Source organism: Podarcis vaucheri, assembly GCF_965113315.1.
Source record: "Podarcis vaucheri genome assembly, chromosome: 17".
Classification (NCBI taxonomy): Eukaryota; Metazoa; Chordata; class Lepidosauria; order Squamata; family Lacertidae; genus Podarcis; species Podarcis vaucheri.
This window is the reverse complement of record NC_138755.1, coordinates 34,014,647-34,031,102: the sequence shown is the minus strand read 5'-3', so window position 1 is coordinate 34,031,102 and position 16,456 is coordinate 34,014,647. Positions and strand designations below refer to the sequence as shown.

Genomic DNA, 16,456 nt, shown 5'->3' with positions numbered 1-16,456 from the left:
GCTAAGGAAAACCAAAGAATATTATGGTGTGTGGCCATGTTTGGACTTAAGGACACACTGTGTACCTGTGTGTTGCATGAGCATGAGTGTGGAGGAGCCAATATAAATGAGTGAGAAAGAGCCCAAAACAAACTCCTAAATACAAGTAGTCTAATATGTTTGAAGATATGAAATTCATTAAGTAATAGTGATACAGTATCGATACAAGCTGACCTTGATTTGAAAAAATGGTGCCATGTGTTCCAGTAGTTGTCAATTCATCCCAGTGCCTTTGTACGCATTGGCCAGAAGAATGGAAGGCGGAATAATGTTTGCTATGTACTGAACAACCAGGTGGAATACTCCCTGACCACACATGAACCTTCAGCAAATTCTCTCCTCCTTGGTCATATTATTCTTTTGTCTCAATTCAGGTGCAGAAAAGCTATTCCGCAGAGGAAAGCATGCATTTGATTTGGGGGCTGCTTTTGATATGTTGGAAGAATATACAGAAGAATATACAGAAGAATAACAGGCAGTAATGGCTTAAGAAGAGATAAGGATAACATGATTCTTGGAAAGGGAAACCTTGAGCAAGGCTCATTGTCTCCATTCTGGTGTTTTAATGGCATTTGAGATGCCTTCAGGAAGAGGAAGATGTCTATGTGACAACAGGGAGAGATTAAGGTGTATTAAAGGAGATAAATCATAAAAAGGCACTTGTAGAAGACTTAAGACCTGGCACAGAACGGAGAGTGAAGAAAAACAACGAAATATAAGTCTGCTTGCGTGACAATGGATGCATTGAGAATCCGTATCGTTAAGGGGAGAGTGACATGTGCCCTGACACAGATGGGGAGGAGCCAGTGGTTGTGAGTGACAGCTGCTTTAGTCAGTTCATTGTGTAAGGGAATAAAGTGACAGGAACTGATAGCGAGGGAGGTGGGCAGTCAGAAGACAGGATGAACAGAATCCAGGGGGTGGGGTGTCCGACAACCTAGGCATTTCTGAAATACCTGTTGCCCTGGTGGATCTCAAAGAACAGAAGCTAAAATGAATTGGCTATTTCATCCAGTATAGGCATTTACGTAACTTTAACAACCCAAAGGCACTGTCCTGCCAGAATTAAGTACTTTTGGATCACATTAATTTAAATCACATAAATTGTCAAAGGGGAGGGGGAGTCAATCTTGTTGACCACCCTGAGCAATTCGAAGGAAAAGTGGGATATAGTACCATTATGAAGAATAAATGAAAAGTCTCAAGGTAGCACTTATTCATTAACACTATGTGTTGTTGTTTAGTCGTTTAGTCATGTCTGACTTTTTGTGACCCCCTGGACCAGAGCACGCCAGGCACTCCTGTCTGCCACTGCCTCCCGCAGTTCGGTCAAACTCATGCTGGTAGCTTCAAGAACACTGTCCAACCATCTCATCCTCTGTCGTCCCCTTCTCCTTGTGCCCTCCATCTTTCCCAACATCAGGGTCTTTTCCAGGGAGTCTTCTCTTCTCATGAGGTGGCCAAAGTATTGGAGCCTCAGCTTCAGGATCTGTCCTTCCAGTGAGCACTCAGGGCCGATTTCCTTAAGAATGGATAGGTTTGATCTTCTTGCAGTCCATGGGACTCTCAAGAGTCTCCTCCAGCACCATAATTCAAAAGCATCAATTCTTTGGCGATCAGCCTTCTTTATGGTCCAGCACTCACTTCCATGCATCACTACTGGGAAAACTATAACTATAACTGTTGTCTTTGTCCATGGAGTTTTCTTGGCAGGGATACTGGAGTGGCTTGCCGGTTCCTGCTCCAGGTGGATCACATTTGGTCAAAACTCTCCACTATGACCAGTCCATCTTGGGTGGCCCTGCACGGATTAGCTCATAGCTTCTCTGAGTTATTTAAGCCCCTTCGCCACGGCAAGGCAGTGATCCATGAAGGAGTAATACTATGTATACACTGCTTAATACACAGAAACCCAAGCAGTTTACATAAGGCAGTGAGCAAGCAAGCAAGCAAGCAAATAAATAAATAAATAAATGAGGGGTGGGCCGTAGAGTGAAAACATTGTTGCTAGTAGTTTCTTTTTTCCAACCTTAAGTTTTCCAACTTTAAATTCAGTTCCCTAATTTTTGTATTTACATAAAAAGTCCTCATGAAAATTCATCAGCATTTTCGCACAAATGTCTCCAAATAAGTATATTCTTATATGAAGTTTTGATGAGTGTCCACATTTTTGCAAGTGACTTTCCCTCATACAATGCATTTTTGTTAGTTATTTCTCCTAATATATTCATTTTTTATGCACCCCCCCACTATATGCATTTTTGCAAATGCTTAGTTGGGGAGCGGTGTTGCAAAATTCAGGTAAGTGCAAATTTCGACAATGATAGCTGCATTTCAGTCTCCCCCCCCTTAAAAAGTGTGGTTTTGATAAGTTTCCACTTTAAATGTGCACTGAATTTTATTTCTCCTCCATCCCTAGTTGCTAGATAGGAAAAATGCACAACCTGCAATTAAAATGAGGAGGCATTTTTCAGACTTGATAAACCTTTGCTCTGGGAAAGATGCCAGCTGGTGGCTGAATGTGTGTTTGTCCACTAGGAGGTGCTGCACTCTTCAGAATGAATGTGCTGCTCAGATGGTGGGTCTAAAAGCCAGCTTTTCCCAACCTGCGGGTTGCAAAGCCTGTGGGAGTGGGTTGTGGACTTGTTCTGGACCGCAGGCCCAAAGAAGGGGCTTGTGGGAGTGGCTGGGTGCAGGGATCCCAAAAAAGGATCTCAAAAACACCGGAGTGATCAATTCTGGTGCTTTATTCTGTATTAAAAGAAAGGTGTGGGTGAAAGAGGAGAGCGCAAAATATGGTTTGAAGCTCAACATCAAAAAAACGAAGATCATGACCACTGGGCCCATCACCTCCTGGCAAATAGAAGGGGAGGAAATGGAGGCAGTGAGAGATTTTACTTTCTTGGGCTCCATGATCACTGCAGATGATGACAGCAGCCACAAAATTAAAAGACGCCTGCTCCTTGGGAGAAAAGCAATGACAAACCTAGACAGCATCTTAAAAAGTAGAGACATCACCTTGCCAACAAAGGTCTGTATAGTAAAAGCTATGGTTTTCCCAGTAGTGATGTATGGAAGTGAAAGCTGGACCATAAAGAAGGCTGATCGCCGAAAAATTGATGCTTTTCAATTATGGTGCTGGAGGAGACTCTTGAGAGTCCCATGGACTGCAAGAAGATCAAACCTCTCCATTCTGAAGGAAATCAGCCCTGAGTGCTCACTGGAAGGACAGATCCTGAAGCTGAGGCTCCAATACTTTGGCCACCTCATGAGAAGAGAAGACTCCCTGGAAAAGACCCTGATGTTGGGAAAGATGGAGGGCACAAGGAGAAGGGGACGTCAGAGGATGAGATGGTTGGACAGTGTTCTCGAAGCTACCAGCATGAGTCTGACCAAACTGTGGGAGGCAGTGGCAGACAGGAGTGCCTGGCGTGCTCTGGTCCATGGGGTCACGAAGTGTCGGACACGACTAAATGACTAAACAACAACAGACTTACAGCAGATCAGTCTGCCAGGTCTCCCAGCCTTTAGAGACTTGAGACAGACACTGCAGCAAATATACGGCTTGTCCTCACTCAAGCAAACATTCATACATTCTTTATATAAAAAAACAGCATATGGCACTTTGGCCAGGACTTCCCATTGCTCCACCTGACCAGATGAGGGCATAGGTGGCAAATACCCAAATCTTGCAGATAAGATTCCCCTTTCTGGGCTCAGAGCCCAGCCCCTCAAGCCCACAGATAAGGATAGCATCAAAGCAAACTCCATTAGCTTCTATAAAAGCAAGTGAATATATGAGCTCATTGCTACAACTGCCAATTAATTGTGTGGTTATCTTGACTACCAAGACGGTGTTTACAGAGCTTCTGGGACAGTTCACCTTTGGTTCTACGCAGGGCTTTATGAACAAACCCAAAACAATTATTGCTTTTCATATTTCACTGATATGGTGACTACCTCTTACGACCATTTGTTTTGTTGGCATATGACAATAATGCTGTGTTGACATTTGCAACAGAACACAAGAAAGGCTCAAGTCTTGCTTTTTAACACTTGGAAACTGCTCTCTTGTTACAGATCCAGCAATGATCATAGAATTGTAGAGTTAGAAGGAACCGTGAGGATAATCTAGTCCAACCCCTTGCAATGCAGGAATATGCAGCTGCCCCATACGGGGATTGAACCTGCAACCTTGGCATTATCAGCACCACACTCTGACCAACTGAGCAGTGCTGCACATCAGAGGGAAGTTTTTATTTTTTATTTGGATTTGATATCCCGCTTTATCACTACCTGAAGGAGTCTCAAAGCGGCTAACATTCTCCTTTCCCCTTCCTCCCCCACAACAAACACTCTGTGAGGTGAATGGGGCTGAGAGACTTCAGAGAAGTGTGACTGGCCCAAGGTCACCCAGCAGCTGCATGTGGAGGAGCGGGGAAGCGAACCCAGTTCCCCAGATTACAAGTCTACCTCTCTTAACCACTACACCACACTGACTCCAATAGTCACTCAAAACTACTCCCTATATGTGGCAACTTATCACTTTTCCTTGGATGCCTCACGCTATGGTTGTAAAATAGGCAAACTTGCAGCTGAAGTGCACATAATTGATGGCTGAAGAGCAAAACATCCAAAATTCACGTGACAATAAAGCAATGGGTCGCCATAACACGTAAATTTGAACTGGTGGGTTGGCATATCAAAAAGGCTGGGAACCACAGATCTAAACTAAACGGCCCCCAATGTAACCTTTACTCCAAGGGGAGTTGCTCCAGCCCAGGGGTCAGCAAACTTTTTCAGCAGGGGGCCAGTCCACTGTCCCTCAGACCTTGTTGGGGGCCAGACTATATTTTGAAAAAAAGAATTAATGAATTCCTATGCCCCACAAATAACCCAGAGATGTATTTTAAATAAAAGCACACATTCTACTCATGTAAAAACACCAGGCAGGCCCCACAAATAACCCAGAGATGCACTATAAATAAAAGCACACATTCTACTCATGTAAAAACAGGCTGATTCCTGGACCGTCTCCGGGCTGGATTGAGAAGGCGATTGGGCCGGATCAGGCCCCCGGGCCTTAGTTTGCCTACCCACGCTCCAGCCCATCCATCATTTTGTTGGGCATTTATCTGAACCGTTTCCAGCTGTGCAACCATCTGCCTTGTTGAGGTGTGCCAACCAGAACACTTCACAGTATTCAAAGTGTGGCTGAACATTTGTATAGAGACATTATAATATCAGTAAAATTAAAGCTGTCCTGCCCACTGTGAGCTCCTATCACTCAGAGGAAAAGGTAAGGAGGTTGGAGAAGAACAAGAAGCTGAAGCACTGGAAAAAAACTAGCCTTTCAGACCCCATGATCTGTTCAGAAAGTTACTATGGCACTCTACTGGTTCAGGCGTTCAGGCATTCACAGTCATCAAGTGGTTTCCTCTTCCTTTGCCACATGACTTCCTGTTCTCCCACCTGTGTTTTGCTGCATTAGGTCCCTGATGGGTGCCAAGGATGTTGCTATGTCTCCAGTTGGCTCAGTCAGGCAATGTCTGCAGAGACACTCCTTGTCTCCAATGAGCTTCCATCTCCTTCTCGCTTTACTGCTCTCATCAGGTAAGTGTCCAGTCACCATGATATCAAGCCAGACTTTTGCAGATCGGGTCTCGTTTATAATGCCCACTGGAAACACCGAGCTCAGTTTTAATCTTCCATTTACTGGAATGACTGAAGAAATACAATAGCTTTAAAGAGAGTTGCTGTACTGATCTGAAATGGGTGAAGAGTAGTGACAAGGCAGGATAAACGCACATGCCATGCGGAATGCTGCCAATGTCAATTCTCTGAGAAAACTGTTGTATGTTTCCAGCCCTTGACCATCCTTCTCTGACCTCTCTGCTCTCTTTTTCTTTGTCTCTGTCTGTTCTTCTCTTCCTGCCTCCTTCTCCTTCTCTTTTTCAAACAAGAAAGTGGTGTTGGTATCATTCAGTCCTAATCCACAGAGAATATAAATGTTTTTATCTATCTATCTATCATCTATCTATCTATCTATCTATCATCTATCTATCTATCTATCTATCATCTATCTATCTATCTATCTATCTATCATCTATCTATCTATCATCTATCTATCTATCATCTATCTATCTATCTATCTATCTGATATGGTTGCAGATATTTGCCTTATAAATATCAAAAGCATCAAAGTGGGAAAGGAGTTAATAGAAGTTCTCAATTCCAGCCTCTTCTTTCCACAATGTTGTGATAACAAAAGCACAACTTAGGCACAAAAATTTGCAGGGCACAAATGGATCCATGTATTTGGGGGACCCTTATGTCACACAATTCTCCCTTTATACTTCACAATTAAATCTTTCAACTCTTTTATTTTGCATTTTTCTCCTTATAGGTTCTGCTCTTGATCAGTCTCAAGACATGGTCGTCAAGAAAGGGGACAATGTAACCCTAGACTGTTCCCAAAAAAACTCCAATTACGTTAACATGTACTGGTACAAGCAAGAGCGGAAGACGCATGCACAGCTTCAGCTGGTGATTTATTCAACAGGGACTTCTGATGTTGAGAAGGAATTTAAAGACCGGTTCAAGAGCCCTGGAACACAGAATAAGCGGCTGTCTCTGATCTGTGAGGGAGCCCAGCCGGAAGACACAGGCACCTACTTCTGTGCCAAGCAAGATCACACAGTGAGACAACAGCTGAGGAAGACAAACATAATTCTCTTCCCAGGAAACAGGACCGCCTGAATATATCTTGCAGGCCAAGGACAAAAATACAAGGGGGCAGGCTTTTCGTAATGTAACATGGGACACTATCTACCAGGAAGTTCTCCTGCACAGGGCCTGTTTAAATGAACAGGGGCTGTGCAAGAGCTTGTATATTTATGGATGGAGATATTTTACCGAGGCAGACACATCATCTGATAATGGTCCACACTTTTGGCTCTGCAAGGCCTGAGGAAGAGTCTATCTACTCCCCTCAGTCTGTGCTCTCGCGCAGTTCCCATTCACTTCAATGGCCCTTGTGAGAGAAAACATTTTTGTGTCCCTCAGAGCAAAACTTGCAAGTGATATCTGCAGACCCATCTTTACAAATGAACAGCAACACAGATTCCCGCCCCAGCACATCATGTGCCGCCTGCCACAAGGCCATAGACTTGTTTTCTTCTCTCATTTCCTCATCTTTTTATCTCCTTTTCATTGCACCCCTGCCTTTTTATATCTCATCACTTCCCTGATCCCAGTTACATTCTTTTTGTAGCTTTGTTTTGTTTTTCAAATTTACAGTGTGGGGGTACTTACAACCCTTCCCAGGGCAGGATTTAGCCCTAAGCTACTGAAGGTAACGGGTCCCTTTATATGTCCAGCTGTCCTTTGTCAACAACAAATTGTCTCTGTTTTTTGTGTTGAATATATGCTATATGGTAATTTATGGACCTAATAGGTATCTATTACTTACATTATAGGAGCCTACACAACACAAAACACTGTTGCTGTATGTAGGTTTTATTTTATTTGTTTTTTATCTTATATTTTGGAAATGTACATCCAGGTGTTTTTTCATAGAATCATAGAATCATAGAGTTGGAAGAGACCACAAGGGCCATCGAGTCCAACCCCCTGCCAAGCAGGAAACACCATCAGAGCACTCCTGACATATGGTTGTCAAGCCTCTGCTTAAAGACCTCCAAAGTAGGAGACTCCACCACACTCCCTGGCAGCAAATTCCACTGTCGAACAGCTCTTACTGTCAGGAAGTTCTTCCTAATGTTTAGGTGGAATCTTCTTTCTTGTAGTTTGGATCCATTGCTCCGTGTCCGCTTCTCTGGAGCAGCAGAAAACAACCTTTCTCCCTCCTCTATGTGACATCCTTTTATATATTTGAACATGGCTATCATATCACCCCTTAACCTCCTCTTCTCCAGGCTAAACATGCCCAGCTCCCTTAGCCGTTCCTCATAAGGCATCGTTTCCAGGCCTTTAATTTTTTTTAATTTTCCTTTAATTTTTTTAGGGCCCCCAAGAGAGTGGGGCCCTATATAGCTTGTTTAGTTTATACATAAATCCGGCACTGATCCCTTCCCATAGTCCTCTCCCCATGAACTTACATCTGCAATAATATAGCTATGGCATGTGTTCGTTTGTCTGTAGCAATGCTCTCCTCTCCGATCCTTTCCAGTAGGTGTCAGTGGTGTACAAATATATGACATGTGCTCACTTTGAACACAAGGTTGGCTGTTTAGCCCAGGCATGGTCTACCTGCTGGGCCGTAGCTGCCTGAACTTTTGAGGTTTTCCCCAGCTTGCCTCCATGAGAACAATTAACAGGAGATTCCAAGGCTTGGATCTGTTCAGCATACCACACATGTGCAACTAGGTAAAGGGAGCCCTGACCATTAGGTCCAGTCGTGACCAACTCTGGCGTTGCAGTGCTCATCTCGCTTTATTAGCCGAGGGAGCCGGCGTACAGCTTCCAGGTAATGTGGCCAGCATGACTAAGCCGCTTCTGGTGAACCAGAGCAGCGCACAGAAACGCCGTTTACCTTCCCGCTGGAGCGGTACCTATTTATCTACTTGCACTTTGACGTGCTTTTGAACTGCTAGGTTGGCAGGAGCTGGGACCGAGCAACGGGAGCTCACCCTGTCACGGGGATTTGAACCGCCGACCTTCTGATCGGCAAGTCCTAGGCTCTGTGGTTTAACCCACAGCACCACCCGCGTCCCACATGTGCAACTACCACACTATAAAATACAAAAATACAGTGGTACCTTGGGTTAAGAACTTAATTTGTTCCGGAGGTCCGTTCTTAACCTGAAACTGTTCTTAACCTGAAGCACCACTTTAGCTAATGGGGCCCCCTGCTGCTGCCGCGCCGCCGGAGCACGATTTCTGTTCTCATCCTGAAGCAAAGTTCTTAACCCAAGGTACTATTTCTGGGTTAGCGGAGTCTGTAAACTGAAGCGTCTGTAACCTGAAGCGTATGTAACCCGAGGTACCACTGTACATGTTTTGAAGCACAGCCATCAAAAGAAGTCTCCTTGCCACTCGAAACAGAGGATTGTTCATTATGTTTGATGGCGGGCCATAGCCTCTCTTCTGTGTCATGGCCTCCCTTTAAAACTATGGCCCTAAGGCCATATTGTGTCCCATTTCTTGCTCTGTTGAGGCTAAGAACCTAAAAACTGCTTGTTAGACAAGGCCAAAAGGCCCACCTTTTCCAATATTCTCGTTGTATGTGGTGGTCCTTCATTTTCTCTTGCCCACCTATGTTTCATTGTGCTAATTTCCTGGTTGACATCAAAGATGCTACTGTGTCAAGAAAATGTCTCCTCTGAGGTGTTCAAAAGTCCCAATAAGGCTCTGCTCCAAGTTTCGCACTTCATGGTGGTCAGGAAAAGGACAAAACCAATTATCTTTAGATGGACTGGTAAAAGCAAGAAAGGGAAGTTGACACCCAGCTTAATCTGGTCGTTTTTCCCCCAGCAGGAGAGTCTACCACTGAGAAGGAAGTTTAAGGCTGCTTCAGGAGCCCAGAAATGGAAATTTTGAGTTGTCCCTGACCTAGCCGAGAGACACAGGCTCCCAGTTCTGTACCAAGGAAGATTACACAGTGAGAGGCAAATGCCGAAGAAACAAAGGACAGACCTATCCATAGGGTTGCTGTTACACTCACAGTAACCCCAGATTTACTGATGCCTGGGTCCAATCCAAACTGCACCTCTCTGTGGTGGTGAAATAATAATGACAACAGGGCAAAAGAATAGACAATCCAATTAATGGTCCACCCCAATTATCTGTCTTGTTTTCCTTATGGTGCTGTGGCACTCATGTCCTGCTTATTGGGGGGGGGGTGCTTCCCACAGGTTCATCACTGTGAGAACAAGGCTGCTGGTTATACTAGCAGGCTTTTCTTATGTTTATTGTACAGTGGTACCTTGGGTTACAGACGCTTCAGGTTACAGACACTTCAGGTTACAGACTCTGCTAACCCGGAAGTAGTACCTCGGGTTAAGAACTTTGCTTCAGGATGAGAACAGAAATCGCGCGGCGGCGGCAGCCGGAGGCCCCATTAGCTAAAGTGGTGCTTCAGGTTAAGAACAGTTTCAGGTTAAGAACGGACCTCCGGAATGAATTAAGTTCTTAACCCGAGGTACCACTGTATTGAGATTTGTCCACGGGATTTCTTTTAGCAAAACTAAAGGTTGCCATTGAATGCCTCTTGTCATCTCCTCTGAACAGCACCCTCCCCAGCTGACTCTGCTTCTAGCCACCTCCCACCCCCCAAAAGTGGTTTCTCTCTCATTTCCACTCCCTTGCCCACAACACCTCCTGTTCTCCCATCTGGGTTTTATTGCAGTCGCTACGTGAAGAGCATCAAGGATGTTGCTGCGCCTGGAATTGGCTCGGTGGGGCAAATGTCTGCTGAAATGCTCCTTTACTCCAGTAAGCTCCCATTTTCTCCTCACACTGCTGTTCTCATCAGGTAAGTGATATATTATGACTGCCTTCATAACATTGGTGGCCTTCCAGTGCTTCTGAACTGGGATTTATTTTTAGCGCCAATTGGGAAGATAGGACCCACTTTTATTTTTGGTGTCTGTCAATAGTTTTTACCAGAGCTGAAAATAGTATTGTCAAAATATTATGTGTTCATCTATGGTGCTTTTTATTATTGTCTGGGGTCAAGGAGGTGTAAAAACACTGTTTTTGAAGTTGTGAACATCTCCCTCCGATCGCAAGCCATCCGATTCAATTCTCATCTCTTTTACTTGTACCTTCGTTTTGTTTACACTCTTATAGGTAGTGCTGTGCAGCAGACTTCAGATACGATTGTCAGGGGAAACGAGGAGGTTCTGCTGAGTTGTTTCCAAGAGAAAACCACTTTTAGCTACATGTACTGGTATAAGCAAGAAGGGAAGAAGGATCCGCAGCTCCAGCTGGTGGCTTTTTCGGTGGAAGGTTTCGGAGGAAGCGATATCATTCAGAAAGAATTTGAAGGCCGCTTCGAGAGCCGTGGAATGGATGAGTATGTCTTCAATCTGACCTTGAAAGAGGCAAAGCTGAGCGACGCAGGCACCTACTTCTGCGCCAAGCAAGATAACACAGTGAGCCAACTGCACAGGAAACCAGACACAAACCCCTTCATCAGGGAATATACATGAATGTGATAATGGCTGTTATACAGGGACAGACTCATGGGTGTAGCTGGGGTTTATGCTGGGGGGGGGGAGGACCACCCATCTGCCATCACCCTATGTTTGGTTCTGTCTAGCAGATTCGGAATGAAACTTCTCAACAACAGTTGCTTTAAATTACCGTAATTTTTGCTCTATAAGACTCACTTTTCCCCTCCTAAAAAGTAAGGGGAAATGTGTGTGTGTCTTATGGAGCGAATGCAGGCTGCGCAGCTATCCCAGAAGCCAAAACAGCAAGAGGGATTGCTGCTTTCGCTGCACAGCGATCCCTCTTGCTGTTCTGGCTTCTGAGATTCAGAATATTTTTTTCTTGTTTTCCTCCTCCAAAAACTAGGTGCATCTTGTGGCCTGGTGCGTCTTATAGAGCGAAAAATACGGTACTTTCTTTTGATCCCAAATGCTCAGAAAAGTCTGCCAGAATCTTCCTCCAATTTCTACTTTTTGTTAAGTATTTTTATTTAGTTAGTTAGTTAATTTGGGAGGAAGGCAAGTGCCCCCCTCCCACCTACACCCACGGACAGACCCAAAACACTTTGGTACATAAGGAGAAAAACCCACCAACTTCCCAGTTATTAGCATGGGGCAAAATTCACTGGGAGGTTCTCCAAGTCCCATTAAGAAAGGGGGGGGCAGGAACCGTTTAAGAGTCACATACAGCATTCTTGGTGCTAGATAATTTTAAAAGTACTGGACCCAGAGGACCTTTTCTGTGAATGGAAGAGACTTTTCTTTTCACAGACGGGATGGGAAGCCAGTGGAGGCTCCCATTGGAGGGAGAGAAAAGTTTAACTGAACACAGCCTGGCAGGTTTGTGTTCATTCAGTGGCAAAGGCATTTCCTTCAGGTGAACAAGCGCAGCCCCACACTTTGCTGGTTTGCCTAGAAAGTACAGGTCTGAGCGTTTGTCAGTTTGTATTGCTGCTTTCGCTGGTAATCTGCTGAACTGGAGCAAATGTCAATCAAGGTTTCCATGGAGAGGGTTTCTCTCACCACCCCTGGTGAGGTGGGAGCAGCTATGGGTTATTCTCCTCTTGCACCAAAAATATTTGGGGCCTTTTCCTGCATCATAGCCATGACAGTCTACATTCCCAGTATATTCCCTGCTTAAGGGATTTGTGTTTGGTTTCCTATACAGTCACCTCACTGTGTCAACTTGGCTTTCTTCAAGGCCAGAGGCAAAGAATACCAATTTGCTCCAGGGCTCTCAAAGTGGACTCAGAATTCCTTCTCAATGGGCATATCTGTCAACTTACAGATTTGAAAATAAGGGACCAGCAGCCAAAATAAGGGATTTTCAGGGCACAGGTATGTTCAGCTTCTGAGCCCCTCCGAGCCAAAGGCAGAAAGCCCAGCCAGCAGCCAAACGAAGCCTCAAGCGGTGGTTCCCACAGCGCAGCAACCCAGCAAAGGGGATGCAGCAAGGGAAACCACCGTCACCTCTCCGCTGGGAAGCGCTGAGCAAAGACGGGTCCCCAGGCAATGTGGCCGATTTGATCGGCACAAGGCATGCAAGCTCCACCCCCAGTCATTCTTAGACTCCTTATTGGGTGAGCAACACAGCCAAGCAACACAGTTGGAGCCTCCCTCCTCCCTGGCCGGCAGGGAGGGAGGGAGAGGAGCTGCTTCCTTTGAAACCCGGGAAATTTAAGGGACATCATCAATAAGGGACAGCAGCGGGACACGGCGCTGGGATAAGGGAGCTTCCCACCAAATAAGGGACACTTGACAGCTATGTCAGTGGGAGAGCTTCTTCCAGGGGGGAATCACCAGTTGGAACTGTGGAGCCTTATTGGGGTGTGTGTGAGAGAGAGTGAGGGTGGATGGATGGATGATGCTGTTGTGCTTATATCCTGCTTGTGGGTTTCTCACAGACACTTGATTCACTGTTGTGAGAACAAGTTTCTGAACTCGATGGGCCACTGGCTCTTATTACATTTCTTTATCACAGATTTTCTTTCAGCAAAACCGGACTGCCGTTTAATGTCCATCCTTGTCTCCCCGAAACAGTTCCCTCCCCAGCTGACTCTGGTTCCAGCCGCCCTGCTTGAGTGGTTTCTCTCTCATCCGCTCTCCTTCGCCCCACAACACCTCTCCCATCTGACGGAGCTTTATTGCATTAGCTACTTGAAGATCGTCGGCCATGTTGCTGCATCTGGGGTTGGCTCGGTCGGGCAAATGTCTGCCGAAAGGCTCCTTTGCTCCAATAAAGCTTTCATTTCCCGCTCACTTTACTCTTCTCATCCGGAGAAGTGGCTTATTACCACAATTGCTTAAACCAGGGGTCGCCAAACTTTACTGATGTGGGATTTTGAACCCCAACCTGAAATATCAGGCCCACTTTTATTTTTTGGTCATACCAATGGTTTTTAACAGCTAAAAGCGGCACTGTCAAATATTACCTGACATATTCATATATGCTAGTCTTAATTGACTTGGGTCAATTAGGTCCCTGAAAAAAGAGTGGAAGTCTCGTGAAAGCCTTCAAAGAAAACCTGTGCTGGTACCATTGATGTGACCCTCTTTTGACTGTGACAAGACCCAGTTGTGAACCACAAAAACCAGTAATTTGTACAAGACCTGAGTAAGCTGGCAGATGTTTGACTTATAGATCTAGATAACCTGAAGTTGCAATTCCTCTCCTGGTTATTTCCAAAAGGGTTTTGGATGTTTTATTTTATTCTTCTGAATATTCTAGAGTTGTCACAGAAAAACAACATCACCACTTAAGTTCTAAGGTTTACAATGTACTGCAGAGACCCAAATCTTTTAGAAATCTTTTAGAAATACTGTTTTTGAAGTTGCCTAGTGCCTTTGCTGCACATCTTTAGATGCCAGGCAAACACTCTTCTCCCCCACCTCTGGCTACTTAAAACAATTTATGGCCTTTTAAACTGTGTTTTTTGGGGGGTATTGTTATTGTTTGTTATTATGTTATGTATCTTTGTGTTTTTTGTATTGTAAACCGCCCTGTGATCTCTGGATGAAAGGCGGTGTAGAAATTTAATAAATAATAGTAACAACATCATTACTTAATTGTAAGTCACCTGAACTGATTCTCATTTGTATTTTATTTTTTTTCTTTTGAAAACCGCTCTGGGATCTTCGGATGAGAGGTAGTATACGCATTTAATAAATCATAATAATAAAATTATTTTTACAGGCTGTGCTGTTAAGCAGTCTCCAGACATGGTTGTCAGGGAAAACACATCGGCCACCCTCGAATGTTCTCAACTGAAGACTAGTCATAGCTACATGTCCTGGTACAAGCAAGAAAGGGAGAAGAACCGACGGCTCCTGCTCATTGTTCTATCTACAGAAGGAGGATCACAAATTGAGAAAGAATTTGAAGGTCGCTTCCAGAGCCCTGAAATAAAAAAGAATTCATTGCCTCTGACCTTGAAGAAAGCGCAGCTGGGAGACACAGGCACTTACTTCTGTGCTAAGCAATATCACACAGTGAGGAAATTGCACAGGAAACCAAACACAAACCCCGTCACTGGAGAATGTATGTGTATGTGATAATGGCTGCTATATGGAGACAGGCCCAAATTATTTTGGTGCCCGAGGAGAGAAATCTCAAGTCGCATCTACGAGAAAAAGCCCACGCCTGTGGCTATAGAGTTGGACTGGGACGTGGGGGATCAGGGTGGATTTGATTTAAATCATGATTTAAATCACCGGCCAGTAAGACTTGATTTAAATCATTCTTTTTACAGAAAGACTCATTCTTGCTGGTATAATCTTAATATTTCCAACCAGATGAAGGTTTCGTTTTTGGAATAATAAATTTTTAGAGTAGTTTTTACAGTTCTATCACAAATTACTGATTTGGTTATACGGTTACAAATACATAGACAAGAGAATTATGAAATTATGGAATTTCTGCTGTACTTCATTGGAAGGAGAAAAATAACCATGCCATTAATAACAATAGAAACAATTTATTTAACTGAAACAGTAACATAACAGTGTATGTACCCATATTTGTTAACTGAGGCGGTTAAACAATTTGGGGGGGAAACGTAGACAGTTTTAGCACGCATGTAAAACTTTAAACAAATCCTTATTTCCTGATGAATGTCCTTTGGACTATAATGTAACTTAAATAGAAAACTATCTTTAGAAAGATTTTTCCTCCAAAAGCATTTTATTTAAAAAATACAATTTAAATTTTAAAAATCTGATTAAAATTGGGGTTTGTTTTATTTTAAAATATTGATTTTTATCCACCCTGGTTCAAATGTCTGAAGTCCTTGGAGGAAAAGTGGGATAGAAATATGGTAAGAAATAAGTAAAAAAACAAAACTACACACACAAAACTTGGTCACAAATATTTCCTCCTTAAGGAGGTTGGGGGCAGAGGGATGGCAGAGCAGTTACCAAACATCCTGGAAGATATGGCCTATCTGGATCCATTTCAATCTGGATTCTGGTCTGGTTTGGGGACCAATTCAGTCTTGGTCACCTCTGCTAGATTACCTGTTTAGAGAGGACTGAGGAATGTGTTTCTGCTCTGTCTGTGGCTTTTGATACCATTGACTGCAGTAGCCTCTTGGACTAGTTCTGTGGGATGGACATGGGGGCACTATTTTACAGTGCTCACACTCCTACCTGCAGGGCTATGCCTAGAGATTACCATGGTGAGACTGTTTAAGATCCAAGGTGTGCCACAGGCTATAAGTGGTACCTCGGGTTAAGTACTTAATTCGTTCCGGAGGTCCGTTCTTAACCTGAAACTGTTCTTAACCTGAAGCACCACTTTAGCTAATGGGGCCTCCTGCTGCTGCTGCTGTTGCGCCGCCGGGGCCCAATTTCTGTTCTTATCCTGAAGCAAAGTTCTTAACCTGAAGCACTATTTCTGGGTTAGCGGAGTCTGCAACCTGAAGCATATGTAACCTGAAACGTATGTAACTCGAGGTACCACTGTACTCTTGGCCCCTGTGCTATTTAATATCTATGACGCCACTGGATGTGGTTTTTAGGAGTTTGCAGGCAAAGAATATTCAGCACACCGATGACACACTGCTCAACTTCTCCAGGACAGGGAGTGCATGGTTTGGACTGTTGTCTGTGCACTTGTGGACTGGATGAAGGCCAATAAACAGAACTTGGACTCCCCCAAAATGAGACACACTGTAGATTGGTGGTTCTAGTGTCCAGGAGAGTTTTTATGTCCTGTTTTTTGTTGTTCTCAAATCAACTTACTTAGA

The 16,456-nt window shown here is 44.2% G+C and overlaps 1 gene segment (V, D, J or C); it reads left to right on the top strand.

Annotated features, from left to right (window-relative positions):
• The first annotated feature begins 10,398 nt into the window (after positions 1 to 10,398).
• On the top strand, positions 10,399 to 11,682 carry LOC309522066 (T cell receptor beta variable 3-1-like). The segment is given in 2 exons: positions 10,399 to 10,534; positions 10,852 to 11,682.
• Positions 11,683 to 16,456: the final 4,774 nt, after the last annotated feature.